The sequence below is a fragment of the Kogia breviceps genome, chromosome 3 (assembly GCF_026419965.1).
Source record: "Kogia breviceps isolate mKogBre1 chromosome 3, mKogBre1 haplotype 1, whole genome shotgun sequence".
Taxonomy (NCBI): domain Eukaryota; kingdom Metazoa; phylum Chordata; class Mammalia; order Artiodactyla; family Physeteridae; genus Kogia; species Kogia breviceps.
In genome coordinates this window covers 125,495,828-125,515,161 of record NC_081312.1, presented here as the reverse complement: position 1 = coordinate 125,515,161, position 19,334 = coordinate 125,495,828, and positions in this window count along the sequence as shown.

The window sequence follows — 19,334 nt, the reverse complement described above, 5'->3', positions numbered from 1 at the left end:
TGCAGGAGTATTACAACAGCCAGGACATGGAAGCAAGCAGAAAGTCCATCAACAGATGAGTGGACAAAGAAGAACAGGGACCTGTACAGATGGAATGTTAGCCAAGGAACAAAAGGAAACAATGCCATCAACAGCACCATCGGTGAGGCTAGAGTTCATCACGCACCTTGCAGTAAGTCACAGAGCGAAAGATACATAGCCTACGATATCACTTATAGGTGTTCCCTAAAAATTGATATCACTGAAGATATTTCCACAGAGAAAGGCAATCACAGATGCAATAAACAGATTTATGGTTCACCCATGGACAGGTGTGAGAATTGTGTACATTAGGAAATTGGGTTTAAGAGAGAGATACAAACACAGGTGAAATACAAAATCACCAAAGGCCTACGGAATACCAAGAGAAGAGTACTCAACATTGTGTCATAAGCTACATGGGAAAAGGATCCAAAGAAGACTAGATACATGTTTATGTGTAAAAGAGCCACATCTTTCACACCTACAACAAGCAAAACATTGTAATCAAACTTGCTGTGAGAAAAAATAAACATTGAATTAAAAAACGAACAAGTCAGTCGTGAGACACAAACTTAAGGGGCTTTTTCCTGGCACAGTCCATTCTAATTGACAACCGAGAATACGACTTCCACGGAGGCTCTGTTGCCCGAGTAACCAGGTTTGGTAAAGGAGACCTGACCTGCTGCCGCCTTGTGGCCGTTTCTCAAAACAGCAGCTTTAAACCCAGTGCTAATGGTCACTTGATATTCAAAATCATTGCAGGCCTATAAATGACACCTGCCCTCAAAAACAATTCTTGGGTCGTACATCGAGGAAAAAAACTCAAAAGACGTGCACATTTCAAAACGACAATTTCAAGAGGCATAGTTTGCGCACAGTTTGTCTTCTCTTGCTTTCTTTCTCTTGTGATAAATAAAAGGGCATGGAAAAAATGCTCAACATCAGGAATTAATTAAAGCCATGCAAATCCAGTCGACAAAAACGTTCACCCACCGTCGTCAGAATGATCATCAGCCACAGAGTCTACAAAGAATAAATGCTCAAGGTGTTTTAGAGAACTCTGTGCCCTCTAGCGGCCGCTGGGACGTAACCTGGGAACAGCTAGTAGTGAGAACACCGTGGAGGTGCGTTGAAAGGAAAAAATTGAGCTAACTGATGGGCCTATCTCCCGAGTAGACCAAAATCAAAAAGACACAGGCTGGCCATCCTGCACTGCAGCAACATGTACCATCGCCAAGACTTGGAAGAAACCCAAATGTCCATCAACAGAGCAATGCACCAAGAAGAAGGGGCCCATGTGCACAATGGAACATGAGCCACGGAAAAGCATGCAACAGTGCCGCTGGCACCACCGTAGAAGCATCTAGAGATACCCACCCAAAAGGAAGTACGAAAGAAACCGAAATATAAATATCCTATGACATCACTTATAGCTGTTACTTCAACATTGATACCCATGAAGTCATTTCCAAGAGAAGGCCGTGCATAGATGCAGAAAACCAACTCTGCTTAACCAAGTGGAAAGGTGTAAGGAATGTATGAATTTGGATATGGGGGTTTACAGACATGTACTGATACATATGAAATATATAATCACAAAATACCTAAGGAATACCAAGAGAGGTCGACTCAACACTCTGTAATAACCTACACGGGAAAGGATCCAAAGATGAATAGATTGATACATACATATGATGAACCAGATGCAGTACACCTAGAACACACACCACATTTTTATCCAATTGGCTGTGATACTAGATAACAATTAAATTTTAAAAAACACACGAGAAGTAAGGAGATATAGGCTCCTGGGGGTTTGCCCTGGCACACTGCACTCTCATTTGCAGCCTACTAACACAATTTCCAGGAAGCCTCTGTTGCAGGAAAACCCAGAGTTGGAAATGGAGAAATGCTGCCGCCTTGTGGCCGTTTCCCGCAAGAGCGGCTTCAAACGCATAGCTATGGGTCACTTAACATTCACAAGGACTCAGGCCTCTAAAAGACACCTGCCCTCAACAAAAAAAATGTCCTGAGCTCGGCCGTGGCCAAAAAAATTCAAAGCAGGCAAATGTGTCAAAGAGATAGTATGATAGAGGTAAGTTTTACTCACTCTTTATCAAAAAAAGGAAAATGGAGAAAAGCTCAACATCAGGAATCATCAGACTCCTCTAACCTACAAAAAGCTTTCAGCTCACCCAAGTTAACTACCGTCAGCCAAAAGACTACAAACAATCAATGCTGAAGGGGTTTTAGAGAACTCTGTTCCCTCTGTCTGCGGAGGACATGTCTAGTTGTAACAGCCAATAATGAGAACAGAAAGGAGCTGCGTTTTCAATTAAAAATTGAGCCACCCTTCCATCCAGAACACCCACAGCTGAGCCTCTCACCTGAGAAGACAGGCTGCAAGAGCTGCACTCCACGAGTTTTCACAGTAGCCAAGACACCGAAGCAACCCAAATGTCCATCAACAGATGAATGGATAAGAAGAGCTGGTCCGTGGACACAGTGGACTATTAGCCATGGAAAACAAGGAAACACTGCTCTTTGAGGCACCCGAGATGAGCCTAGAGATCATCACAGAACATGAGTTAAGTCGGAAAGCAAAAGGCATACCGTATGACATCACCTATAGGCGTTATCTAACAGCTGACACAAATGAACATATTTCCACAAAGAAAGACACTCACAGACTTAGAAAACAAACTAAGCTTATGTGAAATGAAAGGTGGGGGGAATGGATAAATTAAGATTAGTGTCACCATATGTGTACAAATACATATTAAATACATATATCAAACAGACCGACCATATAGCAAGGGAGGTCACCAGAACAGTCTGCAATAATTTACATGGGAAGAGGATCTGTACAAGAATATATATATATATATATATATATATATATATATATATATATATATATATATATATATAAAACATACAAATCAACCAGATTCTGTACATCTAGGACCAAGAATATTCTAATCATTACCCCGATTTAAAAAAATTAAAAGAGCGAACAAGAAGTAATGTGACATAAACTTCTGGGGTTTTTTCCTGGCACATTCCATTCTAATTGACAACCTGGGAACAGGACTTCCAGAAGGGCTCCGCTGCCCTAGTAACCGTATGTGGGAATGTAGCAATGCTGACGCCTTGTGGCCGTTTCCCACAGCAGCAGCTTTAAAGTCAGTGCTAATGGTCACTCAATATTCACACCCATTGCAGGCTTGTAAATGACACCTGCCCTCCAAAAAATATCCTGGGGTCGAAAATCGACCAAAAAAGTCAAAAGAGGGCAACCTTCCAAGAAGACAATTTCAAGAGGTTTATTGTACTCACGGTTTTTTTTTTTTCTGTTTTTGTTTAACAGAATAAAAAAAGGCGTGGAAAAATGCTGAACCTTAGGAATTATTAGACACGAAAATACACGTTACAAAAACCTATCATGTCACACCACTCAGCATGGCCATCAGCGAAACTTCTGCAAACAAGAAATGCTGAAGGGGTGGTGAAGAAATGCGTACCCTCGGTTCTAAGTGGGTGGTGGTAAGAGCCCCTAAGGGAAAAACAGTGGAGTTGCCTGGAAAGGGTCAACATTGAGCGACCGTTCAATCAAGCATACCCACTGCTGGGTCTATCGCCTGAGAGGATGAGAATCAAAAAAGACACGGGCTGGCAATCCTGCAATCCAGCAATGTTTACCGTAGCCAACACTTGGAAGCAATGAAAATGTCCAGCCACAGAGGAATGCAGAAAGGAGAAGTGGTCCATGGACACAATGGAAGAGTGCTCCAGTGAAAAGTAGAAATTCCATTTTAAAAACAGATATAAGTAAGGAGACATCAGCTTTGGGGGGTTTCTCCAGACACATCCCACCGTCATTGATAACCGAGGAACACCACTGGCAGGAAGGTCTGCTTCACTAGTTGTCAGAGTGGGAAACACAGAAATGCTGCAGCCCTCTGGCCGTTACCTGCAACGGCAGCTTGAAAACCCGTGCTAATGGTCACTTCATGTGCACAAGTCCTGGAGGGCTGTCAATGAAACCTGCCCTCAAAATGTCTTGAGGGAGGTAGTGGCCAAAATATTTCAAAAGGTGGCACATACTTCAAGAAAAGAATGTGATGAGGTAAGCTACACACACAGTTTGAAGAAAAAAGGACATCCCTGAAAGCTCAATTTCAAGGCTTTATGAGACGCATGCAAATCCAACCACAGAGGTATCGGCTCACACCAGTCAGAAGAACCATCAGCAACAAAACTACCAACAATTCATGCTGAAGGGGTTGTGGAGAAGTGCATACCCTCTAGGTTAAGTGGGACTTTGCCGCCAGCCGCGGCGGGTCCTCAAAGTGTAGCAACAACCGACGAGAGGGGGTAGGGAACTGAACGCACCAAGGTATGGGATCAGAAGGGCACAAGCAACTGACGCTTGCAAGGCAAGTTTAATAACAAAGCCTAGCCGTATATAGACCCCTAAAGCAGGGAATTTGCTTCGTCACGCCTTATCGGCATCAGCTGGTTGGTTGGCTGCTCGGCTTCTCCCTCAAAGGCACCAATTTCCCCTCCAGGGTTGCTTTTCCTAGCTTTAGGGAACAACCAGGGACTCCCAGTAACTGAGCAGGTCCCTGGAGCGATTTGGCCAAAGACCATCTCCTTTTGTATGTTCATACCATAAAGGTCCAGGATGCATACCAAGGAGAGTACAGTCGGGCCCTGAGGCTTATGAGGGTCTTAGTGGCGCCTTCCTCAGAGGGCAATGCTCGCCACAGGACTTCACCTGGTAAGAGGCACTAATGGGAACAGAATGGAGGTGCCTTTACAAGGTAAACACTGAGTTACGATATGATCCAGCAGGCCCACTCGTGGGCCTATAACCTAAGAAAGAAGACAGAAGTGGAAAGACACAGGCAGGCAAATCTGCATTGCAGGAGTATTACAACAGCCAGGACATGGAAGCAAGCAGAAAGTCCATCAACAGATGAGTGGACAAAGAAGAACAGGGACCTGTACAGATGGAATGTTAGCCAAGGAACAAAAGGAAACAATGCCATCAACAGCACCATCGGTGAGGCTAGAGTTCATCACGCACCTTGCAGTAAGTCACAGAGCGAAAGATACATAGCCTACGATATCACTTATAGGTGTTCCCTAAAAATTGATATCACTGAAGATATTTCCACAGAGAAAGGCAATCACAGATGCAATAAACAGATTTATGGTTCACCCATGGACAGGTGTGAGAATTGTGTACATTAGGAAATTGGGTTTAAGAGAGAGATACAAACACAGGTGAAATACAAAATCACCAAAGGCCTACGGAATACCAAGAGAAGAGTACTCAACATTGTGTCATAAGCTACATGGGAAAAGGATCCAAAGAAGACTAGATACATGTTTATGTGTAAAAGAGCCACATCTTTCACACCTACAACAAGCAAAACATTGTAATCAAACTTGCTGTGAGAAAAAATAAACATTGAATTAAAAAACGAACAAGTCAGTCGTGAGACACAAACTTAAGGGGCTTTTTCCTGGCACAGTCCATTCTAATTGACAACCGAGAATACGACTTCCACGGAGGCTCTGTTGCCCGAGTAACCAGGTTTGGTAAAGGAGACCTGACCTGCTGCCGCCTTGTGGCCGTTTCTCAAAACAGCAGCTTTAAACCCAGTGCTAATGGTCACTTGATATTCAAAATCATTGCAGGCCTATAAATGACACCTGCCCTCAAAAACAATTCTTGGGTCGTACATCGAGGAAAAAAACTCAAAAGACGTGCACATTTCAAAACGACAATTTCAAGAGGCATAGTTTGCGCACAGTTTGTCTTCTCTTGCTTTCTTTCTCTTGTGATAAATAAAAGGGCATGGAAAAAATGCTCAACATCAGGAATTAATTAAAGCCATGCAAATCCAGTCGACAAAAACGTTCACCCACCGTCGTCAGAATGATCATCAGCCACAGAGTCTACAAAGAATAAATGCTCAAGGTGTTTTAGAGAACTCTGTGCCCTCTAGCGGCCGCTGGGACGTAACCTGGGAACAGCTAGTAGTGAGAACACCGTGGAGGTGCGTTGAAAGGAAAAAATTGAGCTAACTGATGGGCCTATCTCCCGAGTAGACCAAAATCAAAAAGACACAGGCTGGCCATCCTGCACTGCAGCAACATGTACCATCGCCAAGACTTGGAAGAAACCCAAATGTCCATCAACAGAGCAATGCACCAAGAAGAAGGGGCCCATGTGCACAATGGAACATGAGCCACGGAAAAGCATGCAACAGTGCCGCTGGCACCACCGTAGAAGCATCTAGAGATACCCACCCAAAAGGAAGTACGAAAGAAACCGAAATATAAATATCCTATGACATCACTTATAGCTGTTACTTCAACATTGATACCCATGAAGTCATTTCCAAGAGAAGGCCGTGCATAGATGCAGAAAACCAACTCTGCTTAACCAAGTGGAAAGGTGTAAGGAATGTATGAATTTGGATATGGGGGTTTACAGACATGTACTGATACATATGAAATATATAATCACAAAATACCTAAGGAATACCAAGAGAGGTCGACTCAACACTCTGTAATAACCTACACGGGAAAGGATCCAAAGATGAATAGATTGATACATACATATGATGAACCAGATGCAGTACACCTAGAACACACACCACATTTTTATCCAATTGGCTGTGATACTAGATAACAATTAAATTTTAAAAAACACACGAGAAGTAAGGAGATATAGGCTCCTGGGGGTTTGCCCTGGCACACTGCACTCTCATTTGCAGCCTACTAACACAATTTCCAGGAAGCCTCTGTTGCAGGAAAACCCAGAGTTGGAAATGGAGAAATGCTGCCGCCTTGTGGCCGTTTCCCGCAAGAGCGGCTTCAAACGCATAGCTATGGGTCACTTAACATTCACAAGGACTCAGGCCTCTAAAAGACACCTGCCCTCAACAAAAAAAATGTCCTGAGCTCGGCCGTGGCCAAAAAAATTCAAAGCAGGCAAATGTGTCAAAGAGATAGTATGATAGAGGTAAGTTTTACTCACTCTTTATCAAAAAAAGGAAAATGGAGAAAAGCTCAACATCAGGAATCATCAGACTCCTCTAACCTACAAAAAGCTTTCAGCTCACCCAAGTTAACTACCGTCAGCCAAAAGACTACAAACAATCAATGCTGAAGGGGTTTTAGAGAACTCTGTTCCCTCTGTCTGCGGAGGACATGTCTAGTTGTAACAGCCAATAATGAGAACAGAAAGGAGCTGCGTTTTCAATTAAAAATTGAGCCACCCTTCCATCCAGAACACCCACAGCTGAGCCTCTCACCTGAGAAGACAGGCTGCAAGAGCTGCACTCCACGAGTTTTCACAGTAGCCAAGACACCGAAGCAACCCAAATGTCCATCAACAGATGAATGGATAAGAAGAGCTGGTCCGTGGACACAGTGGACTATTAGCCATGGAAAACAAGGAAACACTGCTCTTTGAGGCACCCGAGATGAGCCTAGAGATCATCACAGAACATGAGTTAAGTCGGAAAGCAAAAGGCATACCGTATGACATCACCTATAGGCGTTATCTAACAGCTGACACAAATGAACATATTTCCACAAAGAAAGACACTCACAGACTTAGAAAACAAACTAAGCTTATGTGAAATGAAAGGTGGGGGGAATGGATAAATTAAGATTAGTGTCACCATATGTGTACAAATACATATTAAATACATATATCAAACAGACCGACCATATAGCAAGGGAGGTCACCAGAACAGTCTGCAATAATTTACATGGGAAGAGGATCTGTACAAGAATATATATATATATATATATATATATATATATATATATATATATATATATATATAAAACATACAAATCAACCAGATTCTGTACATCTAGGACCAAGAATATTCTAATCATTACCCCGATTTAAAAAAATTAAAAGAGCGAACAAGAAGTAATGTGACATAAACTTCTGGGGTTTTTTCCTGGCACATTCCATTCTAATTGACAACCTGGGAACAGGACTTCCAGAAGGGCTCCGCTGCCCTAGTAACCGTATGTGGGAATGTAGCAATGCTGACGCCTTGTGGCCGTTTCCCACAGCAGCAGCTTTAAAGTCAGTGCTAATGGTCACTCAATATTCACACCCATTGCAGGCTTGTAAATGACACCTGCCCTCCAAAAAATATCCTGGGGTCGAAAATCGACCAAAAAAGTCAAAAGAGGGCAACCTTCCAAGAAGACAATTTCAAGAGGTTTATTGTACTCACGGTTTTTTTTTTTCTGTTTTTGTTTAACAGAATAAAAAAAGGCGTGGAAAAATGCTGAACCTTAGGAATTATTAGACACGAAAATACACGTTACAAAAACCTATCATGTCACACCACTCAGCATGGCCATCAGCGAAACTTCTGCAAACAAGAAATGCTGAAGGGGTGGTGAAGAAATGCGTACCCTCGGTTCTAAGTGGGTGGTGGTAAGAGCCCCTAAGGGAAAAACAGTGGAGTTGCCTGGAAAGGGTCAACATTGAGCGACCGTTCAATCAAGCATACCCACTGCTGGGTCTATCGCCTGAGAGGATGAGAATCAAAAAAGACACGGGCTGGCAATCCTGCAATCCAGCAATGTTTACCGTAGCCAACACTTGGAAGCAATGAAAATGTCCAGCCACAGAGGAATGCAGAAAGGAGAAGTGGTCCATGGACACAATGGAAGAGTGCTCCAGTGAAAAGTAGAAATTCCATTTTAAAAACAGATATAAGTAAGGAGACATCAGCTTTGGGGGGTTTCTCCAGACACATCCCACCGTCATTGATAACCGAGGAACACCACTGGCAGGAAGGTCTGCTTCACTAGTTGTCAGAGTGGGAAACACAGAAATGCTGCAGCCCTCTGGCCGTTACCTGCAACGGCAGCTTGAAAACCCGTGCTAATGGTCACTTCATGTGCACAAGTCCTGGAGGGCTGTCAATGAAACCTGCCCTCAAAATGTCTTGAGGGAGGTAGTGGCCAAAATATTTCAAAAGGTGGCACATACTTCAAGAAAAGAATGTGATGAGGTAAGCTACACACACAGTTTGAAGAAAAAAGGACATCCCTGAAAGCTCAATTTCAAGGCTTTATGAGACGCATGCAAATCCAACCACAGAGGTATCGGCTCACACCAGTCAGAAGAACCATCAGCAACAAAACTACCAACAATTCATGCTGAAGGGGTTGTGGAGAAGTGCATACCCTCTAGGTTAAGTGGGACTTTGCCGCCAGCCGCGGCGGGTCCTCAAAGTGTAGCAACAACCGACGAGAGGGGGTAGGGAACTGAACGCACCAAGGTATGGGATCAGAAGGGCACAAGCAACTGACGCTTGCAAGGCAAGTTTAATAACAAAGCCTAGCCGTATATAGACCCCTAAAGCAGGGAATTTGCTTCGTCACGCCTTATCGGCATCAGCTGGTTGGTTGGCTGCTCGGCTTCTCCCTCAAAGGCACCAATTTCCCCTCCAGGGTTGCTTTTCCTAGCTTTAGGGAACAACCAGGGACTCCCAGTAACTGAGCAGGTCCCTGGAGCGATTTGGCCAAAGACCATCTCCTTTTGTATGTTCATACCATAAAGGTCCAGGATGCATACCAAGGAGAGTACAGTCGGGCCCTGAGGCTTATGAGGGTCTTAGTGGCGCCTTCCTCAGAGGGCAATGCTCGCCACAGGACTTCACCTGGTAAGAGGCACTAATGGGAACAGAATGGAGGTGCCTTTACAAGGTAAACACTGAGTTACGATATGATCCAGCAGGCCCACTCGTGGGCCTATAACCTAAGAAAGAAGACAGAAGTGGAAAGACACAGGCAGGCAAATCTGCATTGCAGGAGTATTACAACAGCCAGGACATGGAAGCAAGCAGAAAGTCCATCAACAGATGAGTGGACAAAGAAGAACAGGGACCTGTACAGATGGAATGTTAGCCAAGGAACAAAAGGAAACAATGCCATCAACAGCACCATCGGTGAGGCTAGAGTTCATCACGCACCTTGCAGTAAGTCACAGAGCGAAAGATACATAGCCTACGATATCACTTATAGGTGTTCCCTAAAAATTGATATCACTGAAGATATTTCCACAGAGAAAGGCAATCACAGGTGCAATAAACAGATTTATGGTTCACCCATGGACAGGTGTGAGAATTGTGTACATTAGGAAATTGGGTTTAAGAGAGAGATACAAACACAGGTGAAATACAAAATCACCAAAGGCTTACGGAATACCATGAGAAGAGTACTCAACATTGTGTCATAAGCTACATGGGAAAAGGATCCAAAGAAGACTAGATACATGTTTATGTGTAAAAGAGCCACATCTTTCACACCTACAACAAGCAAAACATTGTAATCAAACTTGCTGTGAGAAAAAATAAACATTGAATTAAAAAACGAACAAGTCAGTCGTGAGACACAAACTTAAGGGGCTTTTTCCTGGCACAGTCCATTCTAATTGACAACCGAGAATACGACTTCCACGGAGGCTCTGTTGCCCGAGTAACCAGGTTTGGTAAAGGAGACCTGACCTGCTGCCGCCTTGTGGCCGTTTCTCAAAACAGCAGCTTTAAACCCAGTGCTAATGGTCACTTGATATTCAAAATCATTGCAGGCCTATAAATGACACCTGCCCTCAAAAACAATTCTTGGGTCGTACATCGAGGAAAAAAACTCAAAAGACGTGCACATTTCAAAACGACAATTTCAAGAGGCATAGTTTGCGCACAGTTTGTCTTCTCTTGCTTTCTTTCTCTTGTGATAAATAAAAGGGCATGGAAAAAATGCTCAACATCAGGAATTAATTAAAGCCATGCAAATCCAGTCGACAAAAACGTTCACCCACCGTCGTCAGAATGATCATCAGCCACAGAGTCTACAAAGAATAAATGCTCAAGGTGTTTTAGAGAACTCTGTGCCCTCTAGCGGCCGCTGGGACGTAACCTGGGAACAGCTAGTAGTGAGAACACCGTGGAGGTGCGTTGAAAGGAAAAAATTGAGCTAACTGATGGGCCTATCTCCCGAGTAGACCAAAATCAAAAAGACACAGGCTGGCCATCCTGCACTGCAGCAACATGTACCATCGCCAAGACTTGGAAGAAACCCAAATGTCCATCAACAGAGCAATGCACCAAGAAGAAGGGGCCCATGTGCACAATGGAACATGAGCCACGGAAAAGCATGCAACAGTGCCGCTGGCACCACCGTAGAAGGATCTAGAGATACCCACCCAAAAGGAAGTACGAAAGAAACCGAAATATAAATATCCTATGACATCACTTATAGCTGTTACTTCAACATTGATACCCATGAAGTCATTTCCAAGAGAAGGCCGTGCATAGATGCAGAAAACCAACTCTGCTTAACCAAGTGGAAAGGTGTAAGGAATGTATGAATTTGGATATGGGGGTTTACAGACATGTACTGATACATATGAAATATATAATCACAAAATACCTAAGGAATACCAAGAGAGGTCGACTCAACACTCTGTAATAACCTACACGGGAAAGGATCCAAAGATGAATAGATTGATACATACATATGATGAACCAGATGCAGTACACCTAGAACACACACCACATTTTTATCCAATTGGCTGTGATACTAGATAACAATTAAATTTTAAAAAACACACGAGAAGTAAGGAGATATAGGCTCCTGGGGGTTTGCCCTGGCACACTGCACTCTCATTTGCAGCCTACTAACACAATTTCCAGGAAGCCTCTGTTGCAGGAAAACCCAGAGTTGGAAATGGAGAAATGCTGCCGCCTTGTGGCCGTTTCCCGCAAGAGCGGCTTCAAACGCATAGCTATGGGTCACTTAACATTCACAAGGACTCAGGCCTCTAAAAGACACCTGCCCTCAACAAAAAAAATGTCCTGAGCTCGGCCGTGGCCAAAAAAATTCAAAGCAGGCAAATGTGTCAAAGAGATAGTATGATAGAGGTAAGTTTTACTCACTCTTTATCAAAAAAAGGAAAATGGAGAAAAGCTCAACATCAGGAATCATCAGACTCCTCTAACCTACAAAAAGCTTTCAGCTCACCCAAGTTAACTACCGTCAGCCAAAAGACTACAAACAATAAATGCTGAAGGGGTTTTAGAGAACTCTGTTCCCTCTGTCTGCGGAGGACATGTCTAGTTGTAACAGCCAATAATGAGAACAGAAAGGAGCTGCGTTTTCAATTAAAAATTGAGCCACCCTTCCATCCAGAACACCCACAGCTGAGCCTCTCACCTGAGAAGACAGGCTGCAAGAGCTGCACTCCACGAGTTTTCACAGTAGCCAAGACACCGAAGCAACCCAAATGTCCATCAACAGATGAATGGATAAGAAGAGCTGGTCCGTGGACACAGTGGACTATTAGCCATGGAAAACAAGGAAACACTGCTCTTTGAGGCACCCGAGATGAGCCTAGAGATCATCACAGAACATGAGTTAAGTCGGAAAGCAAAAGGCATACCGTATGACATCACCTATAGGCGTTATCTAACAGCTGACACAAATGAACATATTTCCACAAAGAAAGACACTCACAGACTTAGAAAACAAACTAAGCTTATGTGAAATGAAAGGTGGGGGGAATGGATAAATTAAGATTAGTGTCACCATATGTGTACAAATACATATTAAATACATATATCAAACAGACCGACCATATAGCAAGGGAGGTCACCAGAACAGTCTGCAATAATTTACATGGGAAGAGGATCTGTACAAGAATATATATATATATATATATATATATATAAAACATACAAATCAACCAGATTCTGTACATCTAGGACCAAGAATATTCTAATCATTACCCCGATTTAAAAAAATTAAAAGAGCGAACAAGAAGTAATGTGACATAAACTTCTGGGGTTTTTTCCTGGCACATTCCATTCTAATTGACAACCTGGGAACAGGACTTCCAGAAGGCTCTGCTGCCCTAGTAACCGTATGTGGGAATGTAGCAATGCTGACGCCTTGTGGCCGTTTCCCACAGCAGCAGCTTTAAAGTCAGTGCTAATGGTCACTCAATATTCACAGCCATTGCAGGCTTGTAAATGACACCTGCCCTCCAAAGCAAAATCCTGGGGTCGAAAATCGACCAAAAAAGTCAAAAGAGGGCAACCTTCCAAGAAGACAATTTCGAGAGGTTTATTGTACTCACGGTTTTTTTTTTTTTTCTGTTTTTGTTTAACAGAATAAAAAAAGGCGTGGAAAAATGCTGAACCTTAGGAATTATTAGACACGAAAATACACGTTACAAAAACCTATCATGTCACACGACTCAGCATGGCCAGCAGCAAAACTTCTGCAAACAAGAAATGCTGACGGGGTGGTGAAGAAATGCGTACCCTCGGTTCTAAGTGGGACGTGGTAAGAGCCCCTAAGGAAAACACAGTGGAGTTGCCTGGAAAGGGTCAACATTGAGCGACCGTTCAATCAAGCACAGCCACTGCTGGGTCTATCACCTGAGAGGATGAGAATCAAAAAGACACGGGCTGGCAATCCTGCAATCCAGCAATGTTTACCGTAGCCAACACTTGGAAGCAATGAAAATGCCCAGCCACAGAGGAATGCAGAAAGGAGCAGTGGTCCATGGACACAATGGAAGAGTACTCCAGTGAAAAAGTAGAAATTCCAGTTTAAAAACAGATATAAGTAAGGAGACATCAGCTTTGGGGGGTTTCTCCAGACACATCCCACCGTCATTGATAACCGAGGAACACCACTGGCAGGAAGGTCTGTTTCACTAGTTACCAGAGTGGGAAACGCAGAAATGCTGCAGCCCTCTGGCCGTTACCTGTAACGGCAGCTTGAAAACCCGTGCTAATGGTCACTTCGTGTGCACAAGTCCTGGAGGGCTGTCAATGAAACCTGCCCTCAAAATGTCTTGAGGGAGGTAGTGGCCAAAATATTTCAAAAGGCGGCACATAGTTCAAGAAAAGAATGTGATGAGGTAAGCTACAAACACAGTTTGAAGAAAAAAAGGACATCCCTGAAAGCTCAATTTCAAGGCTTTATGAGACGCATGCAAATCCAACCACAGAGGTATCGGCTCACACCAGTCAGAAGAACCATCAGCAACAAAACTACCAACAATTCATGCTGAAGGGGTTGTGGAGAAGTGCATACCCTCTAGGTTAAGTGGGACTTTGCCGCCAGCCGCGGCGGGTCCTCAAAGTGTAGCAACAACCGACGAGAGGGGGTAGGGAACTGAACGCACCAAGGTATGGGATCAGAAGGGCACAAGCAACTGACGCTTGCAAGGCAAGTTTAATAACAAAGCCTAGCCGTATATAGACCCCTAAAGCAGGGAATTTGCTTCGTCACGCCTTATCGGCATCAGCTGGTTGGTTGGCTTATCGGCTTAGTCACACCTTATCAGCATCAGCTGGTTGGTTGGCTGCTCGGCTTCTCCCTCAAAGGCACCAATTTCCCCTCCAGGGTTGCTTTTCCTAGCTTTAGGGAACAACCAGGGACTCCCAGTAACTGAGCAGGTCCCTGGAGTGATTTGGCCAAAGACCATCTCCTTTTGTATGTTCATACCATAAAGGTCCAGGATGCATACCAAGGAGAGTACAGTCGGGCCCTGAGGCTTATGAGGGTCTTAGTGGCGCCTTCCTCAGAGGGCAATGCTCGCCACAGGACTTCACCTGGTAAGAGGCACTAATGGGAACAGAATGGAGGTGCCTTTACAAGGTAAACACTGAGTTACGATATGATCCAGCAGGCCCACTCGTGGGCCTATAACCTAAGAAAGAAGACAGAAGTGGAAAGACACAGGCAGGCAAATCTGCATTGCAGGAGTATTACAACAGCCAGGACATGGAAGCAAGCAGAAAGTCCATCAACAGATGAGTGGACAAAGAAGAACAGGGACCTGTACAGATGGAATGTTAGCCAAGGAACAAAAGGAAACAATGCCATCAACAGCACCATCAGTGAGGCTAGAGTTCATCACGCACCTTGCAGTAAGTCACAGAGCGAAAGATACATAGCCTACGATATCACTTATAGGTGTTCCCTAAAAATTGATATCACTGAAGATATTTCCACAGAGAAAGGCAATCACAGATGCAATAAACAGATTTATGGTTCACCCATGGACAGGTGTGAGAATTGTGTACATTAGTAAATTAGGTTTAAGAGAGAGATACAAACACAGGTGAAATACAAAATCACCAAAGGCCTACGGAATACCAAGAGAAGAGTACTCAACATTGTGTCATAAGCTACATGGGAAAAGGATCCAAAGAAGACTAGATATGTGTTTATGTGTAAAAGAGCCACATCTTTCACACCTACAACAAGCAAAACATTGTAATCAAACTTGCTGTGAGAAAAAATAAACATTGAATTAAAAAACGAACAAGTCAGTCGTGAGACACAAACATAATGGGCTTTTTCCTGGCACAGTCCATTCTAATTGACAACCTAGAATACGACTTCCACAGAGGTTCTGTTGCCCGACTAACCAGGTTTGGTAAAGGAGACCTGCTGCCGCCTTGTGGCTATTTCTCAAAACAGCAGCTTTAAACCCAGTGCTAATGGTCACTTGATATTCAAAATCATTGCAGGCCTATAAATGACACCTGCCCTCAAAAACGATTCTTCGGTCGTCAATCGAGGAAAAAAACTCAAAAGACGTGCACATTTCAAAACGACAATTTCAAGAGGCATGATCTATGCACATTTTGTCTTCTCTTTCTTTCTTTATCTTGTGATAAATAAAAGGGCATGGAAAAATGCTCAACATCAGGAATTAATAAAGCCATGCAAATCCAGTCGACAGAAACGCCTCACCGGGGGCCTAACCCTAACCCTAGCCCCAGCCCTGACCCTGACCCCTAGGCCTCTCCCGCAGCCTGAAGCCTGAGGCCTAGCCTAACGGCACGCTGCACCCTACGACGCCCACGCCCCCGAACACGCATCCGCACCCCGATGTCGACCCTCAACCTCACCAGGGGCCTAAACCTAACCCTAGCCCCAGCTTGACCCTGACCCCTAAGACTCACCCGCAGCCGGAAGCCTGAGGCCTAGGCTAAGGGCACGCCACGCTCTATGACGCACACGCCCCCTAAAACGCATCCGCACCGCGATCTCAACGCTCAGCCTCACCGGGGGCCTAAACCTAACCCTAGCCCCAGCCCTGACTCTGACCCCTAGGCCTCCCCCGCAGGCTGAAGCCTGAGGCTTAGCCTAACGGCACGCCGCGCGCTACCACGCACACGCCCCCTAACACGCATCCGCACCCCGATCTCGACCCTCAGCCTCACCGGGTGCCTAACCCTAACCCTAGCCCCAGCCCTGACACTGACCCATAGGCCTCCCCTGCAGCCTAAAGCCTGAGGCCTAGCCTAACGGCACGCTGCGCCCTACGACGCCCACGCCCCCTAACACACATCCGCACCCCGATCTCGACCCTCAGCCTCACCGGGGGCCTAATCCTAACCCTAGACTCAGCCCTGAACCTGACCCCAAGGCCTCCCCCGCAGCCTGAAGCCTGAGGCCTTGCCTAACGGCACACCGCGACCTACGACGCCCAAGTCCCCGAACACGCATCCGCACCCCGATCTCGACACTCAGCCTCACCGAGGGCCTAACCCTAATCCTAGCCCCAGGCTTGACCCTGACTCCTAGGCCTCCCCCGCAGCCTGAAGCCTGAGGCCTAGCCTAACGGCACACCGTGACCTACGACGCCCACGCCCGCGAACACGCATGCGCACCCCGATTTCGACCCTCAGCCTCACCGGGGGCCTAACCCTAACCTTAGCCCCAGCACTGACCCTGACCCCTAGGCCTCCCCCGCAGCCTGAAGCCTGAGGCCTAGCCTAATGGCACGCTGCGCCCTACGACGCCCACGCCCCCTAACACCCATCCGCACCCCGATCTCGACCCTCAGCCTCATCGGGGGCCTAACCCTAACCCTATCCCCAGCCCTTACCCTGAAACCTAGGCCTCCCCCGCAGCCTGAAGCCTGAGGCCTAGCCTAACGGCACGCCGCGCGCTACGACGCAAGCGACCGCTAACACGCATCCGCACCACGATCTCGACCCTCAGCGTCACCGGGGGCCTAACACTAACCCTAGCCCCAGCCCTTTCCCTGACCCATAGGACTCCCCCGCAGCCTGAAGCCTGAGGCCTAGCCTAACGGCACGCTGCACCCTACGACGCGCACGCCCCCTAACACGCGTCCGCACCCCGATCTCGACCCTCAGCCTCACCGGGGGCCTAAATCTAAACCTAGCCCCAGCCCTTACCCTGACCCCTAGACCTCCCCCGCAGCCTGAAGCCTGAGGCCTAGCCTAACGGCACGCCTCGCCCTACGACGCCCACGCCCCCGAACACACATCCGCACCCCGATCTTGACCCTCAGCCTCACCGCGGGCCTAACCCTAACCCTATCCCCAGCCCTGACCCTGATCCCTAGGCCTGCCCCGCAGCCTGAAGCCTGAGACCTAACCTAACGGCACGCCACGCCCTACGACGCACACGCCCCCTAACACGCATCCGCACGCCGATCTCGACCCTCAGCCTCACCGGGGGCCTAAACCTAACCAGGCCCCAGCTTGACCCTGACCCCTAGGACTCCCCCGCAGCCTGAAGCCTGAGGCCTAGGCTAACGGCACGCCGCGCTCTACGACGCACACGCCCCCTAACACGCATCCGCACCCCGATCTAGACCCTCAGCCTCACCGAGGTCCTAACCCTAACCCTAGCCCCAGCCCGGACCCAGACACCTCGGCCTCCCCCGCAGCCTGAAGCCTGAGTCCTAGCCTAACGGCACTCTGCGTCCTACGACGCCCACGCCCCCGAACACGCATCCGCACCCCGATCTCGACCCTCAGCCTCACCGGGGTCTAAACCTAACCCTAGCCCCAGCCCTGACCCTGACCCCTAGGCCTCCCCCGCAGCCTGAAGCCTGAGGCCTAGCCTAAGGGCACGCCGCGCCCTACGAAGCCCACGCACGCTAAGACGAATCCGCACCCCGATCTCGACCCTCAGCCTCACCGGGGGCCTAACACTAACCCCAGCCCCAGGCTTGACCCTGACACTAGGCCTCCGCCGCAGCCTGAAGCCTGAGACCTAGCCTAACGGCACGCCACGCCCTTCGAAGCATACGCCCCCTAACACGCATCCGCACCCCGATCTCGACCCTCAGCCTCACCGGGGGCCGAATCCTTACCCTAGCCCCAGCCCAGACTCTGACACCTAGGCCTCCCCCGCAGCCTGAAGCCTGAGGCCTAGCCTAAGGGCACGCCGCGCCCTACGACGCCCATGCACGCTAAGACGAGTCTGCACCCCGATCTCGTCACTCAGCCTCACCGGGGGCCTAACACTAACCCCAGCCCCACGCTTGACCCTGACCCTAAGCCTCCCCCGCAGCCTGAAGCCTGAGGCGTAGCCTAACGGCACGCCGCGCCCTACGACGCACACGCCCCCTAACACGCATCCGCACCTAGATCTCGACCCTCAGCCGCACCGGGGGCCTAACCCTAACCCTAGCCCCAGCCCTGACCCTGCAACCCTAGGCCTCTCCCGCAGCCTGAAGCCTGAGGCCTAGCCTAAGGGCACGCCGCGCCCTACGACGCTCACGCCCCCTGACACGCATCCGCACCCCGATCTCCACCCTCAGCCTCACCGGGGGCCTAACCCTAACTCTATCCCCAGCCCTGACGATGACACCTAGGCCTCCCCCGCATCCTGAAGCCTGAGGCCTAGCCTAACGTCTCGCTGCGCCCTACGACGCCCACGCCCCCTAACACGCATCCGCACCCCGATCTCGACCCTTAGCCTCACTGGGGGCCTAACCCTAACCCTAGCCCCAGCCGTGACCCTGACCCCTTGGCCTCACCCGCAGCCTGAAGCCTGAGACCTAGCCTAACGGCACGCCACGCCCTACGACGCACACGCCCCCTAACACGCATCCGCACACCGATCTCGACCCTCAGCCTCACCGGGGGCCTAAACCTAACCCTAGCCCCAGCTTGACCCTGACCCCTAGGACTCCCCCGCAGCCGGAAGCCTGAGGCCTAGGCAAACGGCACGCCGCGCTCTACGACGCACACTCCCCCTAAAACGCATCCGCACCGCGATCTCGACGCTCAGCCTCACCGGGGGCCTAAACCTAACCCTAGCCCCAGCCCTGACTCTGACCCCTAGGCCGCCCCCACAGCCTGAAGCCTGAGGCTTAGCGTAAAAGCACGCAGCGCCCTACGACGCACACGCCCCTTAACACGCATACGCACCCCGATCTCGACCTTCAGCCTCACCGGGGC